Source organism: Achroia grisella, unplaced genomic scaffold (assembly GCF_030625045.1).
Source record: "Achroia grisella isolate CSIRO2021 unplaced genomic scaffold, CSIRO_AGI_Agris_v1 utg1062, whole genome shotgun sequence".
NCBI lineage: Eukaryota > Metazoa > Arthropoda > Insecta > Lepidoptera > Pyralidae > Achroia > Achroia grisella.
In genome coordinates this window covers 4,049,222-4,074,605 of record NW_026712566.1, presented here as the reverse complement: position 1 = coordinate 4,074,605, position 25,384 = coordinate 4,049,222, and positions in this window count along the sequence as shown.

Sequence of the window (25,384 nt, the reverse complement as noted above, 5' to 3'; positions counted from 1 at the left end):
TATAATTGCACATGCATATACATAAATTTACATATGATAAATTAACAATACACATGGACTCTGTTTAAAGAGCATGGCAATTTCGTAGATGACTCATTCCCATAATGAAATTTAAAATTTAGATCTCTTGTAGTGTGCACTTAGCTCCTATAGTACGTCTGATAAAAATTCTTTTACTGTATAGTAAGCTTTGCCGGTCAGTAGTTCTTTAAGATTTTTTTTAAATAAATTAATTTTATCTTCTTGTTTTATGATTTCCGGGATTTTATTATATATTACAATGGATCGGTAATACGGACTCGCCCTAAACATTTCTATTTTAGGTTCTGGTAGGGCCAGTTGGTAGTATTATTTTTATTGTCGTCTCACTTTTACACATGTAATAATATTATTAATATGTATGCTTTCTCTTTTTCATTGTTTTCCTAATACACGTCATTACCGTCCAAAATACAGACAGCAAGTCCCGATATATCGTCGACTACAGTGATTAATGAATCTAGCCGATAACAAATGTCACACGCTGCGACCTATTCCGATGTTACAACACATTCTGTTCGAATACAATACACGGTGCCGCGTGACAAACTTGTATATATCCACGGATCAGTTATTAGAATTAGAGAATTACATTCGACGACGCAGTGGTCTAGCGGAATAGCACACTTCGGTCGCGGGTTCGAGTCCTCGCACGGCACAAACATTTGTATACATGAGTGTGATTGTTTGTATCAGTTTTGGTGTTTGAAAAACCTCATGCTGTAGTCTCGAGAGAAAATCTCGGCAGGTAGTTCATTCCACGATCTAAGTGTACGCGGAGGGAAGCTCCTCTGAAGCCACAACTTAAACATGATCAATCATAATGATTAGAGTAGACCAGTCTTTGCAAGTGCATTCACGAGTATGACCATAACTGCGCTTGACCATATTTTAGGGAGCTCGGTGACCGTCCTATCACACCACTGTTACCTCATGTCTGGACGTTTTAGTGAGGACTGATACCAATGCAGATGCTTTTTGTGGGCCGGGTCATTGGGTTCCCTAAAATATGGTCGAGCGCAGTGGTGGCTGGCTCATCCGTCATACTCGTGAACGAGTGCTGCTTGTGTGGACTGGTCTGCTCTAATCACTATGACTTATTTTCTCTTATTAATTGTTTAACCAGTTGTTGTATATTGAATGCTTTTTCTATTTTATTATTTCGTTGAATTAGTGCTAATCGGTAGTTTGTATTCACACACTTAAACTTAAATTGTAAGAAAGAATAAATTATTTAAAAGAGCAACACACAAGTTTCTTGCTTGTTCTTCTTGTGATGAGACAGCATTCCGAATGAGCGGTAGATTAAAAAAAAAATGTTATGACTATTCAAAAGTGCTTCAATGTAAGTTTATTTGAATAAATGATTTTCTATTCTATTCTATTCTATTCTTTTGTACAATCGGCTCCTGTAGGTATAGTTGGTTTATAGGTAAGTAGAGAACATAGTTTCAAATCCAAACGGACAGATTGTAAAACAATGTTCAGGATTAATATTAAATATCATAAATTGCATTCTCGACTAAAATTTATGGTCGAAACGAAAATGTTCATAACTGTATTACGCTTTGATATTTTAACTGCAGATCAGAATTACCGTGTCTCCTCTGTGTGGCAGTTTACGAGATATCTGTATTATAAACTATTGTGACGTACAGTCAGACGGAGCTGTAATTTAACCAAGTAATGGACCGTTGAGTATATGACATACGGCTGTGAGACGCCAAGATCGTCTCGTTGGCATGCTGTTTTTGCTTTTTTCTCCTTGTAATTACCGGTTTATTAATATTTGCTTATGATGGGTAAAATATATGATTGTATCATTATTTAGGATATATGTTTTTGTTATTTTGGTGGTAAGGTAGCCTCGCCTGCAGTATTTTTTTTTATAACACAGGGTACAAACTAGCATTCTGCTCATCTGATGGTAAGTGATTACCGTCGCCCTTGAGCACCCGCAACACCAGGGGAATTGCAAGTACGTTGTCGGCCTTTTAAAAAGGAATAAGCTCTTTTCTGAAAGTTGTCTTTTTAATTAATTTGGTTTGTTATCGGTGTTTTCATCACCGGAGAGTGAGTCAGAAATATAAATTGAAAAGTTTTAAGGACGGTTAGGTTGGAACTCACGATATTTTTTTGCTCAAATCAGACCACGATTGATTAACTTCGCCAATAATAGTTTTTTTTCATATACCTTCTGTATACATATGATTTTTTAATTATATGTATAGATTTATTTTCCAACTAGCTGTGCACGCGGTTTCATCCGCATGAAATTTGCAGCCTATTATTCTGATGTATAGGCTAGGCTATATTACTGTAAAGTTTCATCAAAATCAGTTCTGTGGTTTTTGCGTGAATGTGTAACAAACATACATCTATACTCACAAATTATAAATGCGGAAGTTTGTGAGTGCGAATGGGTGGATGGATTTTGTTACTTTTGACGATCTCGGTGGTCTAGCGGTCTAGCACACCGCTTTACGACCGATGGTCGCGGGTTCGATTCCTCGCGCGGCTCTACATTTGTATTCATGAGCACGATTGTTTGTATCGGTCTGGGTGTTTTCTATGTATAATATGTATGTATTTACGAAAAAAATATCTATCTTGTATGAGTTGTCTAGTACCCATAACACAAGCTTTAGCTAGCTTAACTTGGGACTAGATGGCGCTGTGTGAATTGTCCTGAGATTTTTTTTTAAGCATAATCTCTTAGTAATAGATTTTACAATAACATAAATTTCACGCGACTAGTAGCATAGAAAAACGCATTAAAATAGTGTCTAAATTTAGTTTAATAGATTACAACCCTTTATTCAGTGCTTTTTACAGCGTGCCACTGACTGCAGCATCTGCATTCAATTTATTTCAATTTCCTTACACTTTCGACTTCCGTTGCCAGAGCCATAAATTTCGGTTATAAAAAATTAAGAGCCATTCTTTTTTTACGCGATATCCTGAAATACGAATCGAAAATAACTTCGTTCTCAATTTTATAACAGATATATTTAAAAGTATTATTTTTATGCGAACAAAATGTAGGCAAACGATCTATACTGACGGGCCTCGGTGGTCTAGCGATATAGCACACCGCTTTACTTCCGATGGTGAAGGGTTTGATTCCTCGAATTTGTATTCATGAGCATGGTTGTTTATATCGGTCTGGATGTTTTCTATGTATAATATGTATGTATTTACAAAAATATATATATGTATTTATATCAGTTGTCTAGTAACGCAAGGTCTGCTTACAGTGGGACTAGATGGCGTTGTGTTAATTGTCCAGGGTTTATTGTTGTGCCTTAACTGGTTAACAAACTTTTCATAATATTTTGTATGCGTGGTGACAAACACTATCGCATTTATATAATAACTAGGTGACCCAGCAAAAGTTGTTCTGTCATGTAAATTAACAGTTAGTAAAAAATTGGGGTTGTTGATAGAAGGGTGAAAATTTAGGGTTTATGTATTTTTAATGCCACATTATGAAAAGAAAAAAAGTTTGTCCAAAAAAAATGTTAGGGGTGGACAACCCTTATCACTTAGCGGTTCGAAAAATAGATTGTAACCGATTTTTAGATCTACTGAATATGCATATAAAATTTGATAAAAATCGATCAAGCCGTTTTGAAGGAATATGGTAACTAACATTGTGATACAAGAATTTTATATATAAGATAATAAGATAAATGTGATTATTATCTTATATATAAAATTCCCCTTTGTAGTTTCTATGAAACGGTTCATTTTATCCCATGGGGTATCTTGGGGTATAATAATATCTTCGTCAGATTCCTTATCGCGGTCAGCGTCCGTCGCAACGTGCCGGCACAGATCAAAAGGGTTTGTTCTTTTGTATAACACTATCGTTTTATCAAGTCTTATCAATATTTGTACATGCCATTTGATTCGTATGCAGAAATACAAAAATTCTAACGGTCAAAGTATGAAATTGCCTATTTGTATTGAAAAATTGAATATCGTTTTTTTCTGCTCTGCTCTGATATTTATTTAATCAAAATATTTACCCTCATTAGCCATACATTGTTCATTAACTAGCAATGTACCATGTCAAGTTGACCTCCACGAGATTCCCCCTGGAAACCATCATGGCAAATTCCTAGTGAATTTGGCACTATGTGCTAAGTGGCCTGACCTCTTGCTCAATCATATCATCCTCCACTGGTGCTCCGCCAGCATAAACCGTTAACACAGGCGGGTGCAGTATTCAGTACCAATTTGTGAGAATACGAGAGATATCTAGATAGATCGTATTACCGAATGGTGTACATGATTCACCCTGGAAACCATCGTGACAAATACCTAGTGAATTTGGCACTATGTGATAAGTGACCTGACCTCATGCTCAATATCGTTCATTGGTGCTTCGCCAGCGTAAACCGTTTGGGGCCGTCCATTACTCACGTGATCTCTATTATATTTTTTTAAGGGGGGGGCTTCCCCCTTGATGAGACGTATTGATATCTAGGACACTCCCTCCCCCGACATCACGTGTAGACACTACAAAGAATCTTAAACTATTCTGAAATTAAGGTCCATGATAAAAATCTCCAGACAGATTGCAGGTTGTTTTTGATTGCCATAAAAATAAATACACGTGATATCTTACTACACTCCTCTTCCACCTAGTGCTATCTTCGTTACAATCCCCTAACGCAAACGAGTGCACCATTCCATTATCATTCTTAAAGCTATACCATTTTGTAGGAATCCGTAAAAAAGATACCAATTTGTTGGAATCGAAGATATCTGAATGGAAGATATCTCTACAGATCGTATTACCGAATCCAAAATCCGTTCTCGACAATTACACAACTCAAAATAGATAACTGTCATATACGCCCACCAATTTACTGATGTCAACGCGTCTAATATTTTAATGACAAAAACATTTAGTTCACACCGCGTCGCGCCACTGTGATACATGTGGTACCAATTAGGGGAACTTTTTCAGCGGGTAATAAAGATAAGAAAGAAATAATTATGTGCGGAGACGTCTTATACGAGCGACTGGCACTTGATAGATTTGGACAAGTGGCCTTAGAGAATCTACACACTGCTCTAAAATTGGTGAAATTTAATCTTATTTCTTTAACTACTATGGTGGCAAATAAGCATAGGATCCGTCTGATGGTAAATGGTCTCCGGAGCGTATAGGTGCCTGAAACCCCATTGGTGTCACGTGCGCAACTCTTAAGAAACCTTAATATACTCTTCTTGAAAAACCCAATGCCGTGGTCTCGTAAGAAAACCTCGGTAGGTAATTCATTCATCAATCTACACACGCCTCTAATATTGGTGGAATTTATTTAAGACTCTAAAATTGGTGGAATTTAATCTACTCATGGCTCTAAAAATAGTCCAATTTAGTCTACTCATGGCTCTGAAGTTGGTAGAATTTAATCTATACACTACTTTAAAAATTGCAGTATTTAATCTACATATGGCTCTAAAATTGGTGGAATTTAATCTACATATGGCCCTAAAATTGATGGAATTTAATCTACATATGGCCCTAACATTGATGGAATTTAATCTACATATGGCCCTAAAATTGATGGAATTTAATCTACATATGGCCCTAACATTGATGGAATTTAATCTACATATGGCCCTAAAATTGATGGAATTTAATCTACATATGGCCCTAAAATTGATGGAATTTAATCTACACACGGCTCTGAAATTGGGATAATTTCGGAATATTAGTGAAAGCATACTAATTTCTTTTTTTAAATATAGACCATGATATAGGAATAGTGCACCCGTCTACGCTAACGGTTTACACTGGCAGGGTACCAATGGAGGATGATAAGATGTGCATGAGGTCAGGTCAGTTAGCCCATCGTGACAAATCCACCAAGAATTTATCATGATGGTTGTCTGGGGGAACCGCGTGAGGATCTGCATGGTACATGATACTAGGTAGCTATTATTCATTGTACTCAGTAGCTGATTCGACTTGATAACCTTTGCTAATAACCTATAGTCCCAATACCTAACAATCCCTATAATAAATTACGTTACCGTAATATAACAACAACACCCAAAGTTATTTTTAGTGATGCAGAGATGCGCTCGTGTGATGAAAGACAGGGCACAGATGTAAGATGTGTTGATTATGCGTTGATAGTGAGTTGTGGCACGTTTCCTTAAACATTTTTATTATTAATAGGTTTGTTCTTCCCGTAATAGTTTTGTCATGAAGGAAGACGAAGGGTTCTTCGTGAAAGATACTTATAATTATAATTTCACCTGAAAAGACAATAAGACGTAATACCACTCATGGTTGGGGAAAGGTTAATGTTAATAATTGAAAATCTGCAGATTTTTCCAAGCTGAAGAGGAAACGCGACTACACATTCTATGTGGTTGTAGCCCACTTACGCATTAACGAATCTCCTTTAGAAAGTATACACTCTATCCTGAGGAGATAAAAATAATATCCTTCAATTCTTGTCCCTGACGGATCTAGGTAGGGAATTCTGAAAAAGGCGAGCACAATAGATCTATGTAGGTCGCAGTGCTACAGGTCTAAGCATCTAACAATAGCCCAAACCCCTCAATAAAGAATATTAATAATGGGAATCCGATTTGTTTCCAATGTGGCCACATTGGAAGAAATGTGCCATTTTAGGTCACTTCCACACGGTTCCCATGGAAACCATCGTAGTAAATACCTGATTTAATTACGATGGGCAAATTGACATGACCTCATTACATTATATTATCCTCCACTGGTGCCTTTCCACCGTACACTGCTATAGCAGGTGAATATACCATTCCATTATCATCTATTAAAAAACACCAGTAATTTGCCGTTCCAGAAGACTATTATGCCAACGTACCTTGTACTTCACTGCCGTTATCGAAACATAGCAAGCTGTTTAGTGGCTGTAATATGTGTGACAGAGGTATACACGCAGACCACTTTATTCAAAGTCTACCTATTTGCAGAGCGCATTAATAAACAAATTAAAATAAAGAATGATTTTAAAGAAATCGCTGCTTGACTAGTCGATGCGTTCAATTACATAATAATTAATTGCCGTGTAAATGTTAAACTAAAATGATGAGATTAAGGTACACACGCAGATCACTTTGTTAAAAGTCTATTTGCACCTATAGAGTGTATTAATAAAGAAATTAAAATAAATAGACATTTTAAAGAAACAAGAACGCATCGCTATCGCTGCTCGACTAGTCGACTCGTTCAATTAAATAATAATTAATTGCCGTGTAAATGTTAAACTAAAAAGGTGAGACTGAGGTACCCACGCGGACCACTTTGCTCAAAGTCTATTTGCACCTATAGAACGCATTAATAAACAAATTAAAATAAATAGTAATTTTAAAGAAACAAGAACGCACCGCTATCGCTGCTCGACTAGTCGACGCGTTCAATTAAATAATAATTAATTGCCGTGCTGTGAGCACAGACAGACTCCACCGTTAACATCAGTCACTTTTATATTTATGCGAATCCACTGACGGCTGAGGAACCGCGCTCGTCTTGTCTCATAACACGGCCGCTTCGGTTGTAGCACTCATTGTGAAGAACTATTTACGAGTACCTATATTTTGGTTTATAAAAATCTGAATAAAAATATGAAAGAATAGAATATAATAGAAAGTCTTTTATTCAATAAACTTAAAATTAAATATTTTTGTAATAGATAGTATCTGATTAAAACAAATAGGTATGAAGCTATTTCTTTTTAATCAGATACTATGTGATGTTAAAGAAAGAGAAAAGATTTAATAATTAATCTGTACTACTTTATTTTGTTTATAAATTATACGTTTTAGACCCTTACAAACTACTAGTATAATATATTGACTGTTATCCCGGATGAGGTAGTCAAAGGCATTGTCAATTGTCGTTTTCATAGTGAATTAAATATAGTATATTCAAATATAACTCAGCAAGGGGTTTTTAAGTGAATGTAGTCCATAAGTATAACCATAATAATAGTTGATTGTTTTCGTAGAAAAAAAATAATATTCATAGCGCTGACAATGTTATCTGATTGCACTAGGAATGAGTGCGTAGCTTTTTCTAAGTTGATTATCGCATGCCTCTTACTTGTTATTGTGTAATTATGTAGTTTAAATCTATTCAAAAGAGCGACACATAAGTTTTTTTGTTTATTCTTCTTGTAATGAGTCTGTGTTCCGAATGAGTGGCAGAATAAAAAAATGTGACAATTCAAAAGTGTTTGTTGTGTAATTATGTATTTTAAATCTATTCAAAAGAGCAACACACAAGTTTCCTGCTCATTCTTCTTGTGATGAGTCTGCGTTCCGTATGAGAGGTAGAATAAAAAATGTGACTGTTCAAAAGTGCTTATATTCTGTTTCTTTAAAAAAATATTATTTCAATCAACACTAATACTATAAAGCTGAAGAGGTTTTTGTTTGAACGCGCTAATCTCAAGAAATATTGGTTCGAATTGAAAAATTATTTTTTATTAGTGTTAGATAGTCCGTTTGTCGAGGAAACCTTTAAGCTATAAAACATTACGCTAGATTAAGCTATAAAACATTGCAAAAGGTGGGAAAATGAAACGCAGACGAATTTGTGCAGGTCAGCTGGTTCACTACAAATGAACTAGTCGACTTACACCAGGTACGTAGAAAGTTTGTTTTGTTGCCATTTTTAATGTAAATGTGTGTGCACAATTTTAATTATCCAGCTAAATGTTCGTTTAACCTTTAGTCAGTTAAGTTATTACTCGCGATGCGCCGCGTCATTAATTAAAACGTAAACATGATGAAATATTATTTAAATGCTTAACACACAGTCGGTACTTGTAACGATACGTTACTATGTGCAATTCATTACTTGTAGACGTATATAAGTATATATTTAATTGCGGTTATTATATTATACTATCGCCTGCGACTTTGTTCGCGTGGTAATCATATACAATTTTCCCAATTTTGCAATATTTTTCAATGATGCTTCGCTTCTATTGGTCATATCGTAATGTTATAAAGCTTAAAGACTTCCTCGACAATGGTCTATTCAGCACAAAAACATTTTTCATTTTTCATTTTGAACTGTGTTTCTGAGATTAGCGCATTCAAACAAACAAACGAACAAACTCTTCAGCTTTCTAATACTAGTATATATATTATCCACGACTTCGTACGTGTGGATTAATTTTTTTTTAATCAAAATAAATAAATATTTTCTAATAGAAGTACTAAGCTACACCTTATAACATTAGCTATCTGCGAGTAAAGGTCCCGTCAAAATCGGCCGTTTCAGAGATTACGAAGTATATTTATAAGTAAAATGAAGAAAATCATGAGATACCATGTTTTATTTATAGACGACCTCAGTGGTCTAGCGGTCTAGCACACCTTTACGACCGATGGTCGCGGGTTTGATTCCTCGTACGGCACAAACATTTGTATTCATGACTATGATTGTTTGTATCGGTCGGGATGTTTTCTATATTTAATATGTATGATTTACGAAAAAAAAATTACCTATGTATTTGTATCAGTTATCTAGTACCCATAACACAAGCTCTAGCTAGCTTAACTTGGGTCTAGATGGTGCTATGTGAATTGTCCTGAGATTATTATTATTATTAGTATAATGCAATTTCTGGCCATCAATCTGTCCACAAAAGAGCTTACTATTATTCACTTGAATTGTTGGCTAGACGGTTTGGCATAGCATTATTATAACAATAATTATCAATAAAATATTTACTGCTCTCAACATTTTGACTAGGTTGCAATAGCAGTGATCACGAGCTGACTGTAACACAGATATGTATTGGTGACCGGAATGGAGAAGAATGGAGAAACTGGACAACGAAAAAAATCTTCTCGAAATAAAATCCGTAATACTTATCTGTATTACAGTCACCGAGTACAGTCATATTGGTGAACGGATAAATAGAGAAAAATGGAGAAACTGAACAATAAACGGAAAAAATCTTCTCCAAAAAATTCCCAGTCGAGAATCTAACCCAGTACAAACTAAACTTAAACTACTACGCAATAGAGGTTGCGTTTTATAAGATAAATAAAACGAGTGGAGCGCTACAAGGTATCCCACGGGAAAATTTGTTCTTATAAAACAGGATGGTATATATGTACAGTAATGAATTCCTCGTACTCGCATGTTTCGCTAAATTAAATTTCATAAACTAAACATGGAACTCATAATAACAGCTCCGGTGGTCTAGCGGTTTACTACATCGCTTTATTTACAATGGGCGCAGGTTCGATTCCTCGCATGGTGCAAATATATCCATAACTATGATTATTTTATGTCGGTCTGGCACAGGTTCGATTTCTCGTAGAGTACATATCGTATTTATGAACAATTGTTTGTATCGGTCTGTGTATATTATCTATACATCTATACATATAAATAAAATTGGGGTGTCCGTTTGTAATATTGAATTAACCGTTTTTTACTACATGCATATGAATATAAATTCGGTACATACAAAAAAATAACATATTTTATTATTTTTGTCTGTCTATTCATCTGTTTATTCCGGCTAATCTCAGAAATGGCTGGACCGATTTTGACGGGACTTTTAGTAGCAGATAGCTGATGTAATAAGGAGTAACTGAAATTATTTTTATTTAAAAAAAATTGTGCACGACGCACCTCTTTGTATAATTATTTATGTATTTTTGTCTATTATTTTATATAGAAATATATATATATATCATTGTTCTTCTTGTTCTGCTAACTATTATACTTTTGTACATAATATTATATTATTGCTTCCTAAAACCTGTGTTTGCATAATTATATTTACCAGCCCACTATATATACAATCCTTCGTTCACAAAAATAAAGTTAAATTCCACGCAGACGTAGTCGCAGGTACAGCTAGTATTATATATATCTAGGTAATTCACACAGCGCCATCTAGTCCCAAGCTACGCAGTATTATGGGTACTAGACAACTGATATAAATAAGTGTTGTTTGTAATAACCAAATATGTATTGTATATATTATTATATTGTACGTATATACTTATATTTATGTATGTATATCTGTAAGTATTTTTAAAGACCTATTTACCTATGTTAGGTAAAATTATAGGTTAGTCATTTCCCACCACTGCCCATCAACCGCTTTCTGTTCTTACCTAATAGTTAACTGGCAGAGAATGCCATATGGCATTAAGCTCGCCAAATTGTACAATTTTTAAAAGTGCAATAAATAATAAATAAGTCATCATCATCATCATCATCTGCTTCTTCCTTATCCCATTTATTTGGAGTCGGCGTAATATGTTTTTCGCTTCCATTCATCCCTGTTCGCAGTCATCGCGTTATTTACTTCCTTTCTTACCATATCATCTTTCACACAGTCCATCCATCTCTTTTTCGGCCTTCCTTTGCCCTTATAACCATCTACATTCATATGTAACACCTTTCTTAAAATATTATTCTTATAATATAAATAAAATAAATATATAGATACATTTTTGTAAAGAGGTCACAATATGTCAGTCCTCATAAGTTTCCAAGGCCCTATTTTTTCCGTGTACCTAATACCCAATCTGAAATCTTCATATCACATCAAACCCTTCCAAATATGCCGCTACAAGTGGGTTAATCCTCCTATGAGGAGTACAAAGGGCGAACATATTGCGGGCAGGACAACGGCTGGAGGGAGCTGATAAAATGCGGGAATCGATCTCGGGACCTATTGTGTAATAAGTCTTTGATGACCGCCTTATTCTTTGAGAGGGGTTTTATTTATAACTAGTTATGACCCGCAGCTCCGTCCGCGTGGAACTTAGAAAAATGAAATGTTAATGACATTTGAGAGGAGTTTTAGTTATAACTAGTTATGACCCACAGCTCCGTCCGCGTGGAACTTAGAAAATAAAATTTTAATGACATTTGAGAGGAGTTTTATTTATAACTAGTTATGACCCGCAATTTAGTCCGCATGGTACTTAGAGAAATAAAATGTTAATGACATTTGAGAGGCGTTTTATTTATAACTAGTTATGACCCGCAATTTAGTCCGCATGGTACTTAGAGAAATAAAATGTTAATGACGTTTGAGAGGAGTTTTAGTTACAACTAGTTATGACCCGCAATTTAGTCCGCATGGTACTTAGAAAAATGAAATGTTAATGACATTTGAGAGGAGTTTTATTTATAACTAGTTATGACCCGCAATTTAGTCCGCATGGTACTTAGAGAAATAAAATGTTAATGACATTTGAGAGGAGTTTTATTTATAACTAGTTATGACCCGCAATTTAGTCCGCATGGTACTTAGAGAAATAAAATGTTAATGACATTTGAGAGGAGTTTTAGTTATAACTAGTTATGACCCACAGCTCCGTCCGCGTGGAACTTAGAAAATAAAATTTTAATGACATTTGAGAGGAGTTTTATTTATAACTAGTTATGACCCGCAATTTAGTCCGCATGGTACTTAGAAAAATGAAATGTTAATGACGTTTGAGAGGAGTTTTATTTCTAGGTAATGAATAGAGATTATTACGTCTAGTTATGACCTGCTCTAATTTAATAAAAAGCGAGTTTATGACCGTTTTTAATTACGATTATAATTATATTGATTCTGTCTATAACATAACTTTTTAATCATCTATTTACTCTATAATTGTCATTGATTTCGTAGTAGTGTAACAATGACAGTTCACGTACCTATATAAAATATATACCTAATCTAAAATAATTCATTTTTATTATTTATATTGAATTATACACATAAAATAGTGCACACACAAATTGTGTCACAAACAGATTCTTATAAATATGTAAAACCAATAAATATATGTTAAAACTTACTGGCTCCTCAGAAAAAAAAACTGAATTTCAGTATATAATTTTATTTGTCCCGGGTAAAAAATATTATTGCCCGTATTTTCTGCCTATTTAAGCGTTTGCCCCTCGTAGTCTGAAAAAAAATCTGGCAACACTACTTAAGACTTACAATATTCTGCTATAGCAGTGCCGTTTTCTTGCCTCGTCGTCTTGATCTCCTTCGTTCACACGAAGAATTTGATCAGCTTTGTTCAATCAAGTACTGACATCACTCAATAGATGTTCCATCAATTTCATTCACTAAATCGTTCAATCTTGTATAAAATTCATGGGATGTAGCAGCGAGGAGAATGATAAATAAGTTGGGACGAACGGCCGAATATTCTCATTTTGTACGTGACTTGCTTTGAGAATATCCATCCTCCCCCAAGATATGAGTATCGCGATGGATGAAATACCGGAATGTTATCTGTGATACATTTTTATCCCGCGGGATTAATGCACCTCCATTATTTATCATCAAGTGCTAACTCTTTATTCTGTTCAGCATAACAATATTGGATTCGATCTCATTGGCTGCATACAGTAGGGTTGGCATCCGTCTGGGTTTCCCTGGATTTGTTCTAGTTTAGATTGCATCCGGGGAGGGTCCGGGGTAATGTAATTTTTTTCCATTTCAAATTAAAGTGTACTAACTACTCGCCCCGGCTTCGCACGGGTGTACACTGTACATGTGTAATATATATACAAATCTTTCTCTTGAATCACACTACATATTTAAAAAAATCGCTTCAAAATCCGTTGCGTAGTTTTAAAGAATTAAGCATACATAGGGTCGGACAGACATCGACAGCGACTTTGTTTTATAGGTATGTAATGATGATTAATAATCTATGTTTTATTTTAATATGAAGCCTTCACCCAAAGAGTGGTCTATATCCACAAATAGTATAATTAGTTATATATATAATTATATATCATTAACTATATATATAATTGTAATTGTAATACTAACACGTAGAATCGTAGATCATATGAAAAAAAAAACTAAATTATTTTTTTTATTTGTACAAACTTCTGGATAGATATGGAAATAAAAGGTTTATTATTATTATTCTTTACACTAAATTTTCTCAGCCTTTGCTTATTTCCTATGCTTTATTATTATTATGCTCACTATCGTCTCATTGTCTCAGCTTTTGCTGGTATTTTCCACACTTATTATTATTATTATTATTTTAAGAACAAAACAAATTGAACTGATTATGAAAACAATTTGTAACAAACTGTAAAAAAGATTCTGTTTTGTTAGGTACATTTGAAATGATGATAAAAAATTCCTACATTTAATCTTAAGGTCCGAAAATAAATAAAAAGATGATATATGACATTTTTAATAGTTTTTTAAAAAAAATACATAAGACACGTCAACAGTTTTTCTGGACTCTAAAATTCGGGGTTTTCACGCGTCTTGTCCTGGTCTCCAAATTTTAGAGATGACAACCCTATGTGGCTGGCGGGTTGAGTACAAAGTCCGTAAATAAGAACTTGAGTGAAGATTTCAAACATTACATATGCATTTTCATTTATAAATTGTTTCACGTTACATAATTTTTTCTATCTCATATATGAATGAAACTCTTTATTGTTCGTCTCGCAGAACATATGTATAAAATGATAACAATAATAATCTCAGGACAATTCACACAGCGCCATCTAGACCCATGTTAGGCTAAATTCTTAACCTCCTCAACAATATCTTCATCCAGCACAACTTCTCCCACACTTGGCTGAGGCCCGTGTAGCTGAGTATTATCTTCTTTTAAATGTATAAAAGAAAAATAATAATAATAATAATCTCAGGACATTTCACACAGCGTCATCTAGACCTACGTTAAGCTAGCTAAAACTTGTGTTATGGGTACTAGACAACTGATACAAATACATAGATTTTTTTCGTAAATGAATACATATTTATAGAAAACACCCAGACCGATACAAACAATCATACTCATGAATACAAATGTTTGTGCCGTGCGAGGAATCGAACCCGCGACCATCGGTCATAAAGCGGTGTGCTAAACCGCTAGACCACTGTGACCGTCGTGACCACAAAAAACCTGATATGAATACCATCGTATTCATATCTATTTCATACATTGATAATCTATACATATAAATAAAATTGGAGTGTCTGTTTGTAATATTGAAATAACCGTTTTTTACTACATACATAAGAATATAAATACGGTACATACACCAAAATAACATTTTTTACAATTTCTGTCCATCTATTTGTTCAGGTTAATCTTTAAATTGGCTGGACCGATTTTGACGGAACTTTTATTGGAGGTAGCTAATGTTATAAGGAATAACTTTTATTTTAGAAAAATAAATTTAACTTCCACGCGGACGATGTCGCGGGAACAGCCAGTTGATAATATATGTATAATAAAAGAGATCACTTTGATATGTAATAAATTGCTCATGGTTCAAATAAATTGGTCGGTGTCCATATAATGTAGCTGCGATAAAAAAAATATTAATCACGGCATCTGAGTAATCACTCCGGTTGGTTGGCGCGGTGCCCGCGAGCAGCGCCGGATGTGCCGACTAGCATCCTTCCTGGCACACCATACATTGTTTTCGACGTCCAAATTCTTGATATGTGCCCGAAAAAGACATATATTTTGTCTGTTCGATTTTATCCAATGTTATTCTATATACTAGATACTTTATATACCTTAACTAGTGACCTACACCTGCTTCGGGTGTACCTAAATCTATGTATATAACTCAAAGGTGACTGACATAGTGATCTATCAACGCACAGCCCAAACCACTGGACGGATCGGGCTGAAATTTGGCATGCAGGTAGATGTTATGACGTAGGCATCCGCTAAGAAAGGATTTTGATTAATTCCACCCCAAAGGGGATAAAATAGGGGATGAAAGTTTGTATGAAACTTTGTCAATTTTAAACCGATCGGGATGAGACTTTGCATGCATAAAGCTACTATGACGTAGTCATCCCCTAAGAAAGGATTTTGATAAATTCCACCCCTAAGGGGATAAATTAACGCGAGCGAAGCCGCGGGCAAAAGCTAATTACTATATATCATCATCTGCTTCTTCCTTATCCCATTTATTTGTGGTCGGGGTAATATGTTTTTCTCTTCCATTCATCCCTGTTCGCAGTCATCCCGTTATTTACTCTCTTTCTCACCATATCATCTTTCACACAGTCCATCCATCTCATTTTCGGTCTTCCTCTACTCTTATAACCATCAACATTCATATGTAACACCATCCTTAGGATATGATCTTCATTCCTATGCATTACATGCCCATACCACGAGCTAGTTCCTATATGTGTCACTGTCGTATTAGTCGCATTTTATTTTATCTCCGTATTTTCCTTATTAAAACCCTCAGCACCTCTCACTCATCAGACACGTTGGAATATCTCCGCTACAGTCTAAATACAGAAGTGTGATAAGAAACTAAAATGGAGATGGGCAGGACATATGTTTAGATCAAGAAGAATGGTCTGAGGATGTTACAGCTTGTCCGAGATAATATATAAGCAGAAAAGGCAAACAACGTCTTAGATGGGAAGATAATCATCATCGCAGTCCGGAAGACGTCCACTGCTGGACATAGGCCACCCCCAAAGACCTCCAATGGGATGATAATATTAAGATGGAATGATGATATTAAAAAAATAGCAAGACCAATAGGTGACCTGGAAAATACAAGCTCAGAATCGCATTCGATGTCGAACTCTAGGGGAAGCCTATGCTGGTCAGAAAGACAACTTTCACATACCTATGTCAAATAATCTATACATTTATACATGTAAATAAATTTGGAGTATCTGTTTGTAATATTGAAATAACCGTTTTTTACTACATGCATGTGAATATAAATACGGTACATACACCAAAATAACACTTTTTACAATTTCTGTCTGTCTGTATATTCCGGCTAATCTCATTAATGGCGGGACCGATTTTGATGACACTTTTAATGGTAGGTAGCTGATGTGATAAGGAGTAACTTAGGCTACTTTTATTTTAGAAAATAAAGTTAAATTCCACGCGGACACAGGTCCATGGGGAACAGCTAGTATAGAATATAGCCTATGCGTTGTTCTGATGTATAAGCTATATTACTGTAAAATTCAATCAAAATCCGTTGAGTAGTTTTTGCGTGAAAGAGTAACAAACATTCATCCATCCATATTTACAAATTATGTACCGTATTTATATTCATATACATGTAATGAATACACCAAAATAACATTTTTTTACAATCTTTGTCTGTCTGTATGTTCCGGTTAATCTCTGAAACCGCTGAACTGATTTTTACGGGACTTTTATTGGCAGGTATCCGATGTAATAAGGAGTAACTTAGGCTACTTTAAGTTTAAGTTAAATTCCACGCGTACGAAGTCGCGTGTACAGCTAGTTTCACTATAAACATACGATATAGTCAAACAAACTAGGTCAATCTCATTATACCATTATAATTAATTTCTGAGATGAAAATTGACGAAATGTTGACACAAAATGGAGTACAGTAGTTAGTATCGTAACGAACTGAAATTTAATTAACTCTACGTTAACTTTACTGTAGCAAACAGTATGTATTTGTATAATCTAGGCCTTTAACTAGTTTATGAGGAGAGCTGTATGGTTTGTGGATTAAATATCAATTCACAAGTAGATCATTATTATTATTATATGTATATATTATAAAAACTTTCAAAAATATTCCTATTTTTATTTCAATTTTATTATTATTATTAATTTATGTTTATTATTAATTTTTTTAAAGATGTTCCTTTTTATTGTTCACTCAGTTTATTATTATTATAATTTTATATTTATTAATGAAATTTTCAAAGATATTCTTTTTTTATTTCAAGCAGTTTATTATTATTAACATTTTATGTTTATTATAAAAAAAATCAAATATATTCCTATTTTTATTTCAAACAGTTTATTATTATTATTATTTTATGTTTATTATAAAAAAAATCAAATATATTCCTATTTTTGTTTCAAGCAGTTTATTATTATTATTAATTTGTTTATTATTATTTTTTTAAAGATGTTCCTTTTTTTTGTTCAAGCAGTTTATTATTATTATTTTATGTTTATTATTAAATTTGGTAAATTGTTTTCTGGTTCCCGTATTTTCCTTATTAAAACCCTCAGCATCTCTCACTCATCAGACACGTTGAAATATCTCCGCTACAGTCTAAATACAGAAGTGTGATAAGAAACTAAAATGGAGATGGGCAGGACATATGTTTAGATCAAGAAGAATGGTCTGAGGATGTTACAGCTTGTCCGAGATAATATATAAGCAGAAAAGGCAAACAACGTCTTAGATGGGAAGATAATCATCATCCGGAAGACGTCCACTGCTGGACATAGGCCACCCCCAAAGACCTCCAATGGGATGATAATATTAAGATGGAATGATGATATTAAAAAAATAGCAAGACCAATAGGTGACCTGGAAAATACAAGCTCAGAATCGCATTCGATGTCAAACTCTAGGGGAACCCTATGCTGGTCAGAAAGACAACTTTCACATACCTATGTTAAATAATCTATACATTTATACATGTAAATAAATTTGGAGTATCTGTTTGTAATATTGAAATAACCGTTTTTTACTACATGCATGTGAATACCGTACTACCGTGGGGACGGTTTTACTCGTATTAAATGATCAAAATCCATGCGTGAAAGAGTAAGAAACATCTATACATATATATATATATATGTTTGTTACTCTTTCATATACAGTAACTATCCATTCATACTCATAAATAATCGCATTTATAAATATTAGTAAGATTAAGTAAAGTTTTGTTTTGGAATTTTCTCATACATACATTTAAGATGAATTTCCAATTTAATTATTTTTTTAATGCAATTTACAAAGTTTGATATATAACAACAATACTAGCAAACAAAATTATCCACAATGCATCAAATCTAGAAGTGATAAATCATAGTAATCCTCAACAAGAGTTTACTAACACTAACCACTCATACATACTTACATAATATTACGTAATAGATTTCGTACACATCAAAAAACAAATATTCATTTAAACTTAATTTATTGCAGTTTTTGTATGCATTGAGGTATTACCACCAACACTGTAATAGATAACACATGCGATTGCGGTGTTATGACTGCAACTGCTTCTTTCATATATATTTATTTCCATGAATTATAACTAACTCATTATATTTCATGATTATTCAGATAAAAATTAATATTTACACAAATATTCTAATAATAAGAATAGATTCAGATCTCAGATTAATATTTTTGCCATGTAAAACAGGTTACAATTAACTCGTTTTCAATAATTTATATGAATAATACGAAGTAATTTATTATTAGTAACATAATCATCTGAACAGAGTTACAGTTATTTATTAGTAAAAATAAACAATTGACTTCAATAAGAGATTAAAAATATGCTATTTGAATAAATTCATTTGATTTCGACTATGTCACTAAAATAAATATAAACGCAAAAGTTTGTGAATATGGACGTATAAATAGTTGTTACTATTTCACACAAAAAGTACTCAACGGAATTTGAAACTTTACCGTTATATAGTTTATAAACCAGAATAATACATAGGCTATAATTTAAAGAGTTACTATCTAATTGGGTGAAATATAAATGGCAAGTAAGTGTGATGGAGGTGAAATTGCACGAGTCAGCTAGTTTGTAATAACAAAAAGTTTTCATCCTTTATCTAATAAATATTCCAATAATACATCAATGTTTGGAACCTAATTTATTGCACTTTTTGCCAATAGCAATTAAATCGTAACTTAGGATGGAGGGCGAAGTGGGGGGTATGGGGGGGGAGCTAAATACGGCATTTTTCTCCCAGAACGATCATCGCTCAATGTCAACACGTAATGAGGCCGTACCATGGATAAGCATAAATCAGGCAAAAATATTCATTAACTCTATAACTGTGCAATTTTACTATGATTAGAACGTACGTGTTGATTGCAGTTTCGTTATTTTATAAGTTAACTAAATAGCTGAGCCTGCAAACGTTGTTTTAATTTGTAAATTAAAATCGATATTAAAAATAGGGGTTGATGGTATAAGGATGAAAACTTGGGGTTGTATGTAATTTTTTAATGCCACATAATAATTTTTATGTTTGAACTTAGATATGTATGTATATTTATTTATATTATGTGTATATATATATGACATATTACTATTATTATTCATGTCTATTCATTCTATCTTGCGCCATTCACCATCTTCTGTCTTTTCTCCTCTACCCAAAGGTTGCCTGGAAGAAATCGCTTTAGCGATAAGACCGCCTTTTGTACCTAGCCTACCTTTCTGTACATTATGAATATTGTTTTTTTTTGTATTATTTTTAAGGTGCAATAAAGAGTTATAAATAAAAAATAAATAAAATGAACAATTAAAAAAAATATATATATATATATTAATATTTCCAAAAAAAAAATGTTAGAGTCCTTATCACTTATTTGTATGAAAAATAAAGAGTAGCCGATTCTCAGACCTACTAAATTTGAATATAAATATCGGTCAAGCCGTTTTGGAGGAGTATGGTAACTAACATTGTGACACGAGAATTTAGATCATTAAATTACGTAGTATAAAACAAAGTCGCTATCGCTGTCTGTCCGTCCATGTATGCTTAAATCTTTAAAACTATGCAACGGATGTTGAAGCGGTTTTTTTAATAGATAGAGTGATTCTAGAGGAAGGTTTATATATACATAATACATGTACACCTATGTGAAGCCGGGGTGAGTGGCTAGTATAAGATAAAAATAATAATCTTTACGTTACTGCTCACAAGGGACCTTACGATGTGACTAAATAACGTTTAAACTTTCAAGTTATTCCTTGTGAGAGTCTATAGTCTGAACTAGCTCGAAACCTGTACTACAGATCGCCAGACTCCCTCCGGGACCTTCCAGTGCTTTAAAATATGGTACGTCTTAAAACAGTGAGAGTCTGTAGTCTGAACTAGCTCGAAACCTGTACTACAGATCGCCAGACTCCCTCCGGGACCTTCCAGTGCTTTAAAATATGGTACGTCTTAAAACAGTGAGAGTCTGTAGTCTGAACTAGCTCGAAACCTGTACTACAGATCGCCAGACTCCCTCCGGGACCTTCCAGTGCTTTAAAATATGGTGTCTTAAAACAGTGAGAGTCTGTAGTCTGAACTAGCTCGAAACCTGTACTACAGATCGCCAGACTCCCTCCGGGACCTTCCAGTGCTTTAAAATATGGTGTCTTAAATCAGTGAGAGTCTGTAGTCTGAACTAGCTCGAAACCTGTACTACAGATCGCCAGACTCCCTCCGGGACCTTCCAGTGCTTTAAAATATGGTGTCTTAAAACAGTGAGAGTCTGTAGTCTGAACTAGCTCGAAACCTGTACTACAGATCGCCAGACTCCCTCCGGGACCTTCCAGTGCTTTAAAATATGGTACGTCTTAAAACAGTGAGAGTCTGTAGTCTGAACTAGCTCGAAACCTGTACTACAGATCGCCAGACTCGCTCCGGGACCTTCCAGTGCTTTAAAATATGGTGTCTTAAAACAGTGAGAGTCTATAGTCTGAACTAGCTCGAAACCTGTACTACAGATCGCCAGACTCCCTCCGGGACCTTCCAGTGCTTTAAAATATGGTGTCTTAAAACAGTGAGAGTCTGTAGTCTGAACTAGCTCGAAACCTGTACTACAGATCGCCAGACTCCCTCCGGGACCTTCCAGTGCTTTAAAATATGGTGTCTTAAAACAGTGAGAGTCTGTAGTCTGAACTAGCTCGAAACCTGTACTACAGATCGCCAGACTCCCTCCGGGACCTTCCAGTACTTTAAAATATGGTACGTCTTAAAACAGTGAGAGTCTGTATTCTGAACTAGCTCGAAACCTGTACTACAGATCGCCAGACTCGCTCTGGGACCTTCCAGTGCTTTAAAATATGGTGTCTTAAAACAGTGAGAGTCTGTAGTCTGAACTAGCTCGAAACCTGTACTACAGATCGCCAGACTCCCTCCGGGACCTTCCAGTGCTTTAAAATATGGTACGTCTTAAAACAGTGAGAGTCTGTAGTCTGAACTAGCTCGAAACCTGTACTACAGATCGCCAGACTCCCTCCGGGACCTTCCAGTGCTTTAAAATATGGTACGTCTTAAAACAGTGAGAGTCTGTAGTCTGAACTAGCTCGAAACCTGTACTACAGGTCGCCAGACTCCCTCCGGGACCTTCCAGTGCTTTAAAATATGGTGTCTTAAAACAGTGAGAGTCTGTAGTCTGAACTAGCTCGAAACCTGTACTACAGATCGCCAGACTCCCTCCGGGACCTTCCAGTGCTTTAAAATATGGTGTCTTAAAACAGTGAGAGTCTGTAGTCTGAACTAGCTCGAAACCTGTACTACAGATCGCCAGACTCGCTCTGGGACCTTCCAGTACTTTAATATAAATATGTCTGTTTGTGGGATAATTAATAAAGGAAGAGTTATTTATAGTAAGTGTTAATAAAAAAAAAATACTAGTGACTATCTTAGTCCTCTAAAATGGTGACGAATGAGTGGTATCACGGGTGTCCTGATAACGTGATATTCCTAGTACTTTCTAAGCTATCTAAGCAGAAAGCTCACCTGGAGTAGCAAGCAAGCGCTTGCCAATACAAGTACATAAAAAATACCAGGGTGGCGAGCCTACCGCTTTCTTGGACTCGGGACTAGATGACACTATTACTAATATTATATCTTATGTCTAAAACACGATGCATCTCTGTGCATCTACCGCATATATCACGGGGAGTATTCTGAGGAATTGTTCGGATTAATACCAGCTGCTGAGTTTCTGGCGGGTGGTACGGTGGTGAAACACCATCGTACCACCCGCCAGAAACTGAAATACCATCCTGATCATCTGGATGAATGGCGGTCTTCCACAGTGCGGTTTTCTAGAAACTTTTTGCCTCGCACAACCTTCCAGCAATGGTATTTCCGAACCGATACGATATTGAAACCTTCAAGAAAAGAGCTTATTCCTTTTTAAAAGGCCGACAACGTACTTGTAATTCCCCTGGTGTTGCGGGTGCTCATGGGCGGCGGTAATCACTTACCATCAGGTGAGCCGCATGCTCGTTTGTCCCCTGTGTTATATAAAAAAAAACGACTACCAAAATTGTATTGATACATCATAAAACCCCAAGAGGATATGATGAACAAATAAGATCGATATTGCATGTAGCCCGATCAATTGCCGCCATTCGAGGTCGATGGCGTGTGACATAGGAGCGATCACGCGATTCATATCCCGAAGTTTCAAGTATAAGTTACTACATATACAAAATTCAAATTCAAATTCAAAATATCTTTATTCATGTAGGTACATTACGGACTCTTATCAAATGTCAAATCTACCGTCAGTTCGGAATTGTTTTGAGATGAAAGAACTAACCTTTTTAATTTCTTTGCGTATTACGCATCCATTATCTATGAGTAAGATGGGCTGGATTTTTTACATAGTCGTTACTGCAGTAGCCTGTGGAAAACATTTACAATCAAACGGACGGTATGTTTGATTCACACCATTGTAGTATAAGAAAATTACCCCGAAATGAAGCAAATTCAGGTGACTAGATATGTACAGTTTCCAATTATTATTTCTATCTGTATACGTATTCTTAATCGTAAACCAAAACTAGCAAAAGTTAGTTAATAGTTCATAAAACCCCAATAAGTTAGAGAGGATATGATGAACAAATGAGAACGATATTGCATGTAGCCTGATCAATCGCCGCCATTCGAGGTCGATGGCGTGTGACATAGGAGCGATCACGCAACTCATTTCCCGAAGTTTCGCAAATATATTACTGCATATTGGCGTCTTGTCCTTACAGTTTGGCAAGTTGAAGTATACGCATAAAATAGAACGATATGTCTATTTATCGTGATCCTCTCGAAGTTGTAAGCTTATCTGGTGATATGATCTTACGAACACTTCTCTGTACAGCCATTTGCATATCTAAACTCATATTAGGAAGAGAAAATTTTTGTTTTATTAACGGCCTCGCGGTATAACTCATAGGTTTACTTCCGATGTTCGTTAGTTCGATTCCTTACATAGTACAGACATTTGTATTCAAGAATATGATCGTTTGTATCGGTCTGGCTGTTTTCTAAATATGTTATGATGTACTTACAAAAAATATATATAATAATAATAAACTCTTTATTGTGCACATAGAATACAATAAGAAAATCAGTAAATAAAAATATATATATATCTATGTATTTAGATCAGTTGTCAAGTATACATAACACAAGCTCTGCTTAACTTGAATCTAGATGACTCTATGTGAATAGTCTTGAGAAATGATTACATATTTTTTCTGTGCGCAATATTGTAGTTGTATTATTATTATTATAAATGAGATATTTTTAAATTGGGCAAGTAATATTTACCTTACGTTTAACACATACACACACACACACATAAACACATACACATACACATAATGCACATATACATAAATATCAAATACAGGCATAGGTTCTTTTTGTTTTTGTACTTTTTTATATTTTGGTCTTTTTGTTTATAAGTTTTGTTCATAAATTTTCTTTGTTTTGGTAAATATAAATATTCTGTAAATTTGATTAGACAAACGTGATGTAGGTAACGTCATGTCATGTATTTTTTGGAATTATATAAACTTGTTAGAGGGTGTCGATATTCGCAACACAGTTTTATACTTCTGTGAATATCTTAGTTTCTTCAGAGAATAGTACACATGTTTTCTGTTTTAAATAAATAAATAAAATAAAAATATAAACTCCTTTGCTATTAAAGAATTTAATAACGTCCGTATCTAAAAACTAAATGAATTATGTACTAATTTAGACTACTGGGTTGCTAGTTAAATTAAACACAATACAGAATATGTATGTATATGTGTATGTGTATATGTATGTGTATATATATATGTATGTATGTATGTATATATATATGTGTATTTTCTGTATATATTATTGTCTATATATGTCATTGTGATGCGTATTATTGTACCTATTTCCACCACTGCGCAATTACTCTCAGTAACTCAAAGGTTGACTGGAAGAAATCCCTCTTCTGGGATAAGTCCGCCATTGTACTCATGTTTTTTTTTTCTAAGTCAATTGTGTCCTTTTATTTATAATATTATTGTACAATAAAGTATTACAAACAATCAAACAGAATCATTTCAAAATGGCGGCCGCCATGATGACTATTATTACTACCGCTCCCGCGGTAACCAACTGCTGCAATTGATTCCTATCATGACGACATTATAACTAAACCATCGATAAAGCCTCTACACTGTGATTACTGATTATTTATGAACGAAAAAATCTATTATCACCGACAAAATTGCTCGAGAAGTTGCGTCACAGTTTTCGCTTCGGGCGGCCGAATGTTCTGTAA